This window comes from Amblyomma mixtum, unplaced genomic scaffold (genome assembly GCF_055824585.1).
Source record: "Amblyomma mixtum isolate Tamu unplaced genomic scaffold, ASM5582458v1 scaffold_139, whole genome shotgun sequence".
NCBI classification, from domain to species: domain Eukaryota; kingdom Metazoa; phylum Arthropoda; class Arachnida; order Ixodida; family Ixodidae; genus Amblyomma; species Amblyomma mixtum.
This window is the reverse complement of record NW_028317672.1, coordinates 26,345-38,363: the sequence shown is the minus strand read 5'-3', so window position 1 is coordinate 38,363 and position 12,019 is coordinate 26,345. Positions and strand designations below refer to the sequence as shown.

Sequence of the window (12,019 nt, the reverse complement as noted above, 5' to 3'; positions counted from 1 at the left end):
CCCCGGGCGCCGGCGCCTCTCTTGATATATGATCCGACCCTCAGACAGACGAACCCAAGGGAAGACCCAAGGGCGCAATGTGCGTTCGAAGAATCAGTGCTCAGTGTGTCCTGCAATTCACACCAAGTCTCGCAGCTGGCTGCGTTCTTCATCGACCCGAGAACCGAGTGATCCACCGCTTAGAGTCGTGCGTTTGGTTTGTTCAAATCCGTACAGTACAACCAGGGTTTTAGGCACCGGGCTTTTCCCCTGGTCTCCAGTCGCAGTTTCGACCGACGTCTTTCGCGCCTCGCAGCCGTCCGTTCGGCATGCTGCGCGTGCCTCAAAGCCAAAGCGAGCAAAGTCTCTCGAAGCTTTTGTGCGATAATGGCTTGCGCGTCACTAATAGGATGACGAGGCATTTGGCAACCACTAAGGCAGAAGTGCTGAGCCGACGCGTGACGCTCCAATTCCGGTCTTCATCAGAGGTGGGTCTTCTTGTGCCTTCTTGGGCACGCCCGCTCCGCCCGCACGGGCCTGACCGCAGAACACCTCGAAGCACCGGCGTTTGCTAGAAATATACATTCTTGGAGCTCTGTGCCACCGTCCTCACGCACCTTTCTGCGATCTGCAGCGACGCTACCCCCGGACTCCAGCAGCGGTTTTTTTTTGTTGCTGTTCACACTCAACTGCTGTTCACATCTTTCAAGGCGAGTCATCACCGCCTACCGCTGCTGCACCCTTTTGTAGGGGAGGGGGTTTTCCCAACGCCCCCCGGTCCGGTCGCCCCCGGGTGCGCCATCGTGCTGCTCCCTACTCGACCATTTCGCCACATCATTGCTTCGCAAGGAGACAGGCACCGCCTAGCCGTGGCTACGCAGCGCGTACTTGGAACAAGCCGCAAAGCGGACGTTCATCAGTCTACTCCCGCAATAGGAGCCCACCGGCCACAGTGCCATGGACGGCGTTTCGGTAGCGCACCGACAGACTACTCGAAGGCTGGGAAGGACGAAGCAGCAAGAGAACCCGGCTGCCGCGAATGCGTTCAAAGTGCGGGATTATAATCCCTCGTCCTTTTCGGTCCCGGTGCCTCCTTTCGCGCCGTCGGCGCGGCGTCAGACTCCGCGCCCGCAGTGCGAGACCTTTCGCGCGCGGCCGTTCCCTGGGCCGCGCGCGTCCCGCCGCGTGCGCGTCGCGCAGAAGCGCAGTTTCCCAGCCAGCGAGCCGCGGTTCCTCTCGTACTTCGCAGCAGCCGCCGCCGTTCCCTTGGCAGCGGGCAGGCCTTTCCCTCGGCCCGCCTACCGACTGGTGGTCGCAACACGACAAAGCCAGCGAGCCGCGGTTCCTCTCGTACTTCGCAGCAGCCGCCGCCGTTCCCTTGGCAGCGGGCAGGCCTTTCCCTCGGCCCGCCTACCGACTCGTGGTCGCAACACGACAAAGCCAGCGAGCAGCGTTTCCTTTCGTACTTCGCAGCAGCCGCCGCCGTTCCCTTGGCAGCGGGCAGGCCTTTCCCTCGGCCCGCCTACCGACTCGTGGTCGCAACACGACAAAGCCAGCGAGCAGCGTTTCCTTTCGTACTTCGCAGCAGCCGCCGCCGTTCCCTTGGCAGCGGGCAGGCCTTTCCCTCGGCCCGCCTACCGACTCGTGGTCGCAACACGACAAAGCCAGCGAGCAGCGTTTCCTTTCGTACTTCGCAGCAGCCGCCGCCGTTCCCTTGGCAGCGGGCAGGCCTTTCCCTCGGCCTGCCTACCGGCTCTGTTTGCGCCTCTTCGACGGTTGTCGACAACCGAAAGCCCACCATGAGTGGTGCGTTACGCCGTTCAAACCTGCGGATACAGCCCGTCCGACTTTCCCTTGGTGACGGAGCTCCGCTGGGCGCAACAGTTTGTGCAGAGAAGCGGCTTCAGAATCTCGCAACTCCGCGGTTGAGGCCTTCCCCCGCTTATAAGTGGGGGCGGCGCCGGGTGTGACAAGCACAATCCGGTAATGATCCTTCCGCAGGTTCACCTACGGAAACCTTGTTACGACTTTTACTTCCTCTAAATGATCAAGTTTGGTCATCTTTCCAACAGACCGGCGCAACCGAAAGGCCGCGCCGGACATCGGTCCGAAGACCTCACTAAATCATTCAATCGGTAGTAGCGACGGGCGGTGTGTACAAAGGGCAGGGACGTAATCAACGCGAGCTTATGACTCGCGCTTACTGGGAATTCCTCGTTCAAGGGGAACAATTGCAAGCCCCTATCCCAATCACGAAAGAAGTTCCACGGGTTACCCAGTCTTTTCAGACAGGGATAAAGACACGCTGCTTCCTTCAGTGTAGCGCGCGTGCGGCCCCGGACATCTAAGGGCATCACAGACCTGTTATTGCTCTGTTTCGTGCGGCTAGGAGCCGCTTGTCCCTCTAAGAAGGTTGTAAGGTGCTGGGAACCCCGCACCTATTTAATAGGCTAGAGTCTCGTTCGTTATCGGAATTAACCAGACAAATCGCTCCACCAACTAAGAACGGCCATGCACCACCATCCACCGAATCAAGAAAGAGCTCTCAATCTGTCAATCCTCCCAGTGTCCGGGCCGGGTAAGTTTTCCCGTGTTGAGTCAAATTAAGCCGCAGGCTCCACTCCTGGTGGTGCCCTTCCGTCAATTCCTTTAAGTTTCAGCTTTGCAACCATACTTCCCCCGGAACCCAAATACTTTGGTTTCCCGGAAGCTGCCCGCCGAGTCATTTGAGTAACTCAGGCGGATCGCTGGTTGGCATCGTTTATGGTCAGAACTAGGGCGGTATCTGATCGCCTTCGAACCTCTGACTTTCGTTCTTGATCAAAGAAAACATTCTTGGCAAATGCTTTCGCAGTAGTTCGTCTTGCGACGGTCCAAGAATTTCACCTCTAGCGCCGCAATACGAATGCCCCCGTCTGTCCCTCTTAATCATTACCCCGTATTCCAAAAACCAACAGAACAGAAACGGGGTCTTGTTCTATTATTCCATGCAAGTTTATTCAGGCGACTCGCCTGCGTTGAGCACTCTAATTTTTTCAAAGTAAAAGCGCAGGCCACCTCGAGACGCACCAATGAAGGGCACCAAGAGAGGACCGGCATGATGTTCAGTCCGAGCCGTCGCATCGGGTAGATGCACTACTCGTCTGGAACTGAGATCCAACTACGAGCTTTTTAACCGCAGCAGCTTTAGTATACGCTATTGGAGCTGGAATTACCGCGGCTGCTGGCACCAGACTTGCCCTCCAATTGATCCTCGTTAAAGGATTTAGAGTGTACTCATTTCAATTACGGGGCCTCAAAAGAGTCCCGTATTGTTATTTTTCGTCACTACCTCCCCGTGCCGGGAGTGGGTAATTTGCGCGCCTGCTGCCTTCCTTGGATGTGGTAGCCGTTTCTCAGGCTCCCTCTCCGGAATCGAACCCTGATTCTCCGTTACCCGTAACAACCATGGTAGGCAAGTAACCTACCATCGAAAGTTGATAAGGCAGACACTTGAAAGAAACGTCGCCGGCTCATGGCCATGCGATCAGCACAAAGTTATCCAGAGTCACCACAGAGTACGGGCAGAGCCCGATGGGTCTTGGTCTAATAAAAGCGCCCGTCAGCCAAAGGCCTTCAGGCTCAATGCATGTATTAGCTCTAGAATTGCCACAGTTGTCCAAGTAGAAAGAAACGATCTAAGGAACCATAACTGATTTAATGAGCCATTCGCGGTTTCGCCTTATTTCGGCATGTACTTAGACATGCATGGCTTAATCTTTGAGACAAGCATATGATTACTGGCAGGATCAACCAGGTATGATGCATAGGCATTCCCTTTTCGCCCCAGAAGGGTGCCTCGTCGCCGCCGATAGGGCCGCCATAAACCCCCAGCGCGCGACGCATCTTTTTCGCGGCAGCTTGCGCTGCCCGTGCATCGTTCGAGCTCGCTGCGGCATCCGACCCGTAGGTACGGCAATCGCCACGCGGCAAGAGAGCACGTGTGCCTTTAGGCAAAGCATTTGTAACGCGCCCACCAGTGCGCACATCGGCCTCTAGGGCCGCAGCATTAGGCAACTGGACGGCGCTTGCTGCGTAGCCGAGACGGCCAAGCCGCCAGACGACGGGACACGCCCGCGTCTTCGGCGCGCTCGCACGGAATCGAGTCCGGGTAGCACGGAACACACCTCGTAAAACGTGGAAACAGCGTCGTCCGACAACCAGCCCCTATCGCAGACGCGGATGAGGCTGCAGACGAATGCCGTGGGGTCCGAGGGACGGGGACACGCTGGGCACGAGGCCGCATATCAGACCCGGTCACGGCGCGCACACGCGGGCGCGCGCCGCCGACTGCTCCACTGGGACCCCCATATAATAGCAGCGATAAGTACCCAGACCTCCGTGGGTGAGTAAATCGCCGTACTCGTGCCACTTTCGCCGCAAGGGCCGCACAAATCGTGCGCGCTTTGCCGCGGCATCACAACGCCGCGCTTCCGCGGCGCCCCGCACGAGCCGTACTCGTGGACATAGCCGTCGGGCGAACCGCCGTACTCGAGGCGCGTTCGCCGCAAGAGCCGCTCAAATCGTGCGCGCTTTCCTGCGGCATCGCACGAAAGCGCTGCCCCGGCGCCCCGCACGAGCCGTACTCGTGGACATTGTCATCGGGCGAACCGCCGTACTCGAGGCGCGTTGGCGGCAAGACCCCCACAAATCGTGCGCGCTTTGCTGCGGCATCGCACAAAAGCGCATCCCCGGCGCCCCGCACGAGCCGTACTCGTGGACATAGCCGTCGGGCGAAGCGCCGTACTCGAGGCGCGTTCGCCGCAAGAGCCGCTCAAATCGTGCGCGCTTTCCTGCGGCATCGCACGAAAGCGCTGCCCCGGCGCCCCGCACGAGCCGTACTCGTGGACATGGTCATCGGGCGAACCGCCGTACTCGAGGCGCGTTCGCCGCAAGAGCCGCTCAAATCGTGCGCGCTTTCCTGCGGCATCGCACGAAAGCGCTGCCCCGGCGCCCCGCACGAGCCGTACTCGTGGACATGGTCATCGGGCGAACCGCCGTACTCGAGGCGCGTTCGCCGCAAGAGCCGCTCAAATCGTGCACGCTTTCCTGCGGCATCGCACGAAAGCGCTGCCCCGGCGCCCCGCACGAGCCGTACTCGTGGACATAGCCGTCGGGCGAACCGCCGTACTCGAGGCGCGTTCGCCGCAAGAGCCGCTCAAAACGTGCGCGCTTTCCTGCGGCATCGCACAAAAGCGCTTCCCCGGCGCCCCGCACGAGCCGTACTCGTGGACATTGTCATCGGGCCAACCGCCGTACTCGAGGCGCGTTGGCGGCAAGAGCCCCTCAAATCGAGCGCGCTTTGCTGCGGCATCGCAAAAAAGCACTTCCGCGGCGCCCCGCACGAGCCGTACTCGTGGACATTGTCATCGGGCGAACCGCCGTACTCGAGGAGCGTTCGCCGCAAAAGCCACTCAAATCGTGCGCGCTTTGCTGCGGCATCGCACAACCGCGCTTCCGCGGCGCCCCGCACGAGCCGTACTCGTGGACATAGCCGTCGGGCGAGCCGCCGTACTCGAGGCGCGTTCGCCGCAAAACTCGCATAAATAATGCACAAACTCATGAAAATCACATCTGCCGAGGCCGCCTAAAGCCCGAATTCACCTCCCGGGCGTCGAGAGGTCCGTTTCGGACTTTGCTGACAAAGCGGACGCTTTACTGTTTCGCGTCTGCCTAGGCGGTATGCCCCCTTATATATGCAGCGATAAGTACCCAGACCCCCGCGGGTCATAAGCGCGTCTACCGGAGCGGGCTTCAAACGAACGTAACTCTGCCTTCCGTTGCGCGAAAGGGACGGGAAAGGTCTCAAAATATTCGCCTTTCTCAGCCCCACACGCGGAACTAAAAATTGAGCGGCTGCGCCCACGGGAACGGCCGTGAACATTCGAAAAGGCGGCCCCTTGCGAACCTGGTCAATCACCCGCTGCTCCGGCTACAGTGGAAGCAGCGGGTCGAGGAGGACTGCACAAGATGGGCGGCAGCGCGGCCGACACGTGGCGTAAATTTCGTCTCGTTCCGCCAGGTGAAAGTGCCTTTAAATATTCGAAAACCGTTTACCGCGTCCGCCGGGGAGGCAACCGCGTCTGCCTAGGCGGGACCGCGTCTGCCTAGGCGAGCTTCAAACGAGCGTAACTCTCACTTGCGTTGCGCGAAAGGGACGAGAAAGGTCTCAAAATGCTCGCCTTTCTCAGCCCCACACGCGGATCTAAAAATGGAGCGGATTCGTCCACGGGAACGGCCGCGAAGATTAGAAAAGGCGGCCCCTTGCGAGCCTGGTCAATCACCTGCTGCTCCGGCTACAGTGCAAGCAGCGAGTCCGCGATAACTGCACAAGATGCGCGCCGGCGCGGCCGAACCGTGGCGTAAATTTCGTCGCGCTCCGCCAGTTCAAAGTGCCTTTAAAAATTCGAAGACAATTTACCGCGTCTGCCTAGGCGGGACCGCGTCTGCCTAGGCGAGCTTCAAACGAGCGCAACTCTCACTTGCGTTGCGCGAAACGGACGGGAAAGGTCTCAAAATGTTCGCCTTTCTCAGCCCAACGCGCGCAACTAGAAATTGAGCGGCTGCGCTCAAGGCAACGGCCGCGAGAATTCGAAAAGGCGGCCCCTTGCGATACTGGTCAATCGCCCGCTGCTCCGGCTGCAGTGGACGCAGCGGGTCGGCGATGACTGCACAAGATGCGCGCCGGCGCGGCCGAACCGTGGCGTAAATTTCGTCGCGCTCCGCCAGTTCAAAGTGCCTTTAAAAATTCGAAGACCGTTTACCGCGTCCGCCGGGGAGGCAACCGCGTCTGCCTAGGCGGGACCGCGTCTGCCTAGGCGAGCTTCAAACGAGCGTAACTCTCACTTGCGTTGCGCGAAACGGACGGGAAAGGTCTCAAAATGTTCGCCTTTCTCAGCCCAACGCGCGGAACTAAAAATGGAGCGGATTCGCCCACGGGAACGGCCGCGAAGATTAGAAAAGGCGGCCCCTTGCGATACTGGTCAATCGCCCGCTGCTCCGGCTACAGTGCAAGCAGCGAGTCCGCGATGACAGCACAAGATGCGCGCCGGCGCGGCCGAACCGTGGCGTAAATTTGGTCGCGCTCCGCCAGTTCAAAGTGCCTTTAAAAACTCGAAGACCATTTACCGCGTCCGCCGGGGAGGCAACCGCGTCTGCCTAGGCGAGCTTCAAACGAGCGTAACTCTCACTTGCGTTGGGCGAAAGGGACGGGAAAGGTCTCAAAATGTTCGCCTTTCTCAGCCCCACACGCGGATCTAAAAATGGAGCGGATTCGCCCACGGGAACGGCCGCGAAGATTAGAAAAGGCGGCCCCTTGCGAGACTGCTCAATCGCCCGCTGCTCCGGCTACAGTGCAAGCAGCGGGTCGGCGATGACTGCACAAGATGCGCGCCGGCGCGGCCGAACCGTGGCGTAAATTTGGTCGCGCTCCGCCAGTTCAAAGTGCCTTTAAAAACTCGAAGACCGTTTACCGCGTCCGCCGGGGAGGCAACCGCGTCTGCCTAGGCGGGACCGCGTCTGCCTAGGCGAGCTTCAAACGAGCGTAACTCTCACTTGCGTTGCGCGAAAGGGACGGGAAAGGTCTCAAAATATTCGCCTCTCTCAGCCCAACACGCGGAACTAAAAATTGAGCGGCTGCGCCCACGGGAACAGCCGCGAAGATTAGAAAAGGCGGCCCCTTGCGAGCCTGGTCAATCGCCCGCTGCTCCGGCTGCAGTGGAAGCAGCGAGTCGGCGATGACTGCACAAGATGCGCGCCGGCGCGGCCGAACCGTGGCGTAAATTTCGTCGCGCTCCGCCAGTTCAAAGTGCCTTTAAAAATTCGAAGACCGTTTACCGCGTCCGCCGGGGAGGCAACCGCGTCTGCCTAGGCGGGACCGCGTCTGCCTAGGCGAGCTTCAAACGAGCGTAACTCTCACTTGCGTTGCGCGAAAGGGACGAGAAAGGTCTCAAAATGTTCGCCTTTCTCAGCCCAACGCGCGGAACTAAAAATGGAGCGGATTCGCCCACGGCAGCGGCCGCGAAGATTAGAAAAGGCGGCCCCTTGCGAGCCTGGTCAATCACCCGCTGCTCCGGCTACAGTGCAAGCAGCGAGTCCGCGATGACAGCACAAGATGCGCGCCGGCGCGGCCGAACCGTGGCGTAAATTTGGTCGCGCTCCGCCAGTTCAAAGTGCCTTTAAAAACTCGAAGACCATTTACCGCGTCCGCCGGGGAGGCAACCGCGTCTGCCTAGGCGGGACCGCGTCTGCCTAGGCGAGCTTCAAACGAGCGTAACTCTCACTTGCGTTGCGCGAAAGGGACGGGAAAGGCCTCAAAATGTTCGCCTTTCTCAGCCCCACACGCGGATCTAAAAATGGAGCGGATTCGCCCACGGGAACGGCCGCGAAGATTAGAAAAGGCGGCCCCTTGCGAGCCTGGTCAATCACCTGCTGCTCCGGCTACAGTGCAAGCAGCGAGTCCGCGATAACTGCACAAGATGCGCGCCGGCGCGGCCGAACCGTGGCGTAAATTTCGTCGCGCTCCGCCAGTTCAAAGTGCCTTTAAAAATTCGAAGACCATTTACCGCGTCCGCCGGGGAGGCAACCGCGTCTGCCTAGGCGGGACCGCGTCTGCCTAGGCGAGCTTCAAACGAGCGTAACTCTCACTTGCGTTGCGCGAAAGGGACGGGAAAGGTCTCAAAATGTTCGCCTTTCTCGGCCCCACACGCGGATCTAAAAATGGAGCGGATTCGCCCACGGGAACGGCCGCGAAGATTAGAAAAGGCGGCCCCTTGCGAGCCTGGTCAATCACGTGCTGCTCCGGCTACAGTGCAAGCAGCGAGTCCGCGATAACTGCACAAGATGCGCGCCGGCGCGGCCGAACCGTGGCGTAAATTTCGTCGCGCTCCGCCAGTTCAAAGTGCCTTTAAAAATTCGAAGACCATTTACCGCGTCTGCCTAGGCGGGACCGCGTCTGCCTAGGCGAGCTTCAAACGAGCGTAACTCTCACTTGCGTTGCGCGAAAGGGACGGGAAAGGTCTCAAAATGTTCGCCTTTCTCGGCCCCACACGCGGATCTAAAAATGGAGCGGATTCGCCCACGGGAACGGCCGCGAAGATTAGAAAAGGCGGCCCCTTGCGAGCCTGGTCAATCACGTGCTGCTCCGGCTACAGTGCAAGCAGCGAGTCCGCGATAACTGCACAAGATGCGCGCCGGCGCGGCCGAACCGTGGCGTAAATTTCGTCGCGCTCCGCCAGTTCAAAGTGCCTTTAAAAATTCGAAGACCATTTACCGCGTCTGCCTAGGCGGGACCGCGTCTGCCTAGGCGAGCTTCAAACGAGCGTAACTCTCACTTGCGTTGCGCGAAAGGGACGGGAAAGGTCTCAAAATGTTCGCCTTTCTCGGCCCCACACGCGGATCTAAAAATGGAGCGGATTCGCCCACGGGAACGGCCGCGAAGATTAGAAAAGGCGGCCCCTTGCGAGCCTGGTCAATCACCTGCTGCTCCGGCTACAGTGCAAGCAGCGAGTCCGCGATAACTGCACAAGATGCGCGCCTGCGCGGCCGAACCGTGGCGTAAATTTCGTCGCGTTCCGCCAGTTCAAAGTGCCTTTAAAAATTCGAAGACCATTTACCGCGTCTGCCTAGGCGGGACCGCGTCTGCCTAGGCGAGCTTCAAACGAGCGTAACTCTCACTTGCGTTGCGCGAAAGGGACGGGAAAGGTCTCAAAATGTTCGCCTTTCTCAGCCCCACACGCGGAACTAAAAATTGAGCGGCTGCGCCCACGGGAACCGCCGCGAAGATTAGAAAAGGCGGCCCCTTGCGAGCCTGGTCAATCACCTGCTGCTCCGGCTACAGTGCAAGCAGCGAGTCCGCGATAACTGCACAAGATGCGCGCCTGCGCGGCCGAACCGTGGCGTAAATTTGGTCGCGCTCCGCCAGTTCAAAGTGCCTTTAAAAACTCGAAGACCGTTTACCGCGTCCGCCGGGGAGGCAACCGCGTCTGCCTAGGCGGGACCGCGTCTGCCTAGGCGAGCTTCAAACGAGCGTAACTCTCACTTGCGTTGCGCGAAAGGGACGGGAAAGGTCTCAAAATGTTCGCCTCTCTCAGCCCAACGCGCGGAACTAGAAATTGAGCGGCTGCGCCCACGGGAACCGCCGCGAAGACTAGAAAAGGCGGCCCCTTGCGAGCCTGGTCAATCACCTGCTGCTCCGGCTACAGTGCAAGCAGCGAGTCCGCGATAACTGCACAAGATGCGCGCCGGCGCGGCCGAACCGTGGCGTAAATTTCGTCGCGCTCCGCCAGTTCAAAGTGCCTTTAAAAATTCGAAGACCATTTACCGCGTCTGCCTAGGCGGGACCGCGTCTGCCTAGGCGAGCTTCAAACGAGCGTAACTCTCACTCGCGTTGCGCGAAAGGGACGAGAAAGGTCTCAAAATGTTCGCCTTTCTCAGCCCCACACGCGGATCTAAAAATGGAGCGGATTCGCCCACGGGAACGGCCGCGAAGATTACAAAAGGCGGCCCCTTGCGAGCCTGGTCAATCGCCCGCTGCTCCGGCTGCATTGGAAGCAGCGAGTCGGCGATGACTGCACAAGATGCGTCGCGGTGCGGCCGACACGTGGCGTAAATTTCGTCGCGTTCCGCCAGTTAAAAGTGCCCTTAAAAGTTCGAAGACCGTTCACCGCGTCCGCCGGGGAGGCAACCGCGTCTGCCTAGGCGGGACCGCGTCTGCCTAGGCGAGCTTCAAACGAGCGTAACTCTGCCTTGCGTTGCGCGAAAGGGACGGGAGAGGTCTCAAAATGTTCGCCCTTCTCAGCCCAACGCGCGCAACTAAAAACTGAGCGGCTGCGCTCAAGGCGACGGCCGCGAGAATTCGAAAAGGCGGCCCCTTGCGAGACTGGTCAATCACCCGCTGCTCCGGCTACATTGGAAGCAGCGGGTCGGGGATGACTGCACAAGATGCGCGCCGGCGCGGCCGACGCGTGGCGTAAATTTCGTCGCGTTCCGCCAGGTAAAAGTGCCTCTAAAAACTCGAAGACCATTTACCGCGTTCGCCGGGGAGGGAACCGCGTCTGCCTAGGCGGGACCGCGTCTGCCTAGGCGAGACTGTTGAATCGCCCCTATCTCGAGCGAGAATGGCAGGAAAACGACGGGACCGGTGGCAAAAGATTCGCCTGCACACTGACTTCAAATTCGTAGGCTTGAGACATAGGGGCCGGCCGTGAAAAGTTTGAAATGGTCAAAGTCTCCCTGTCGCGAGCGGTTAATCGCCCGCTGCTCCGACCGCAATGTGATGATCGAAAAAGATGCGCCGCAGCGCGGCCGACGCGGCGCTGTAAAATTCGTCGTGCTCCGCCAAAGAAAAGGACCTTTAAAAATTCGAAAACCCCGTACCGCGTCTGCCTAGGCGATACCGTTCAATCGCACGTATCTCGGCCCAGACTGGCAGCAAAGTGACGAGATTGGTAACAAAAGATTCGCCTTTGAACGCCCTACACAGGGAAGGCAAAGTCGCAAACGACTTTCGTCCCGCGTCGGCCGGGGCGAACGCGCCCGAACGGCAAAGTCCGAATAAAGCGACCCCGTCTACCGGGGCAGACGCGCCCGAACGGCAAAGTCCGAAAGAGGCGACCCCGTCTACCGGGGCAGACGCGCCCGAACGGCAAAGTCCGAAAGAGGCGACCCCGTCTACCGGGGCAGACGCGCCCGAACGGCAAAGTCCGAATAAAGCGACCCCGTCTACCGGGGCAGACGCGCCCGAACGGCAAAGTCCGAATAAAGCGACCCCGTCTACCGGGGCAGACGCGCCCGAACGGCAAAGTCCGAATAAAGCGACCCCGTCTACCGGGGCAGACGCGCCGGAACGGCAAAGTCCGAAAGAGGCAACCCCGTCTACCGGGGCAGACGCGCCCGAACGGCAAAGTCCGAATAAAGCGACCCCGTCTACCGGGCCAGACGCGCCCGAACGGCAAAGTCCGAATAAAGCGACCCCGTCTACCGGGGCAGACGCGCCCGAACG

At 59.8% G+C, this 12,019-nt stretch overlaps 2 non-coding genes across 2 annotated transcripts; both read right to left on the bottom strand.

Moving 5' to 3' along the window:
• Window positions 1-34: 34 nt before the first annotated feature.
• On the bottom strand, window positions 35-187 carry LOC149324819 (5.8S ribosomal RNA). Its single transcript, XR_016286679.1, has one exon. It is a non-coding gene; the product is annotated as a 5.8S ribosomal RNA (ribosomal RNA).
• Window positions 188-1,963: 1,776 nt separating this feature from the next.
• Window positions 1,964-3,778, bottom strand: LOC149324818 (small subunit ribosomal RNA). The gene has a single exon (XR_016286681.1). It is a non-coding gene; the product is annotated as a small subunit ribosomal RNA (ribosomal RNA).
• Between the last annotated feature and the right edge of the window lie 8,241 nt (window positions 3,779-12,019).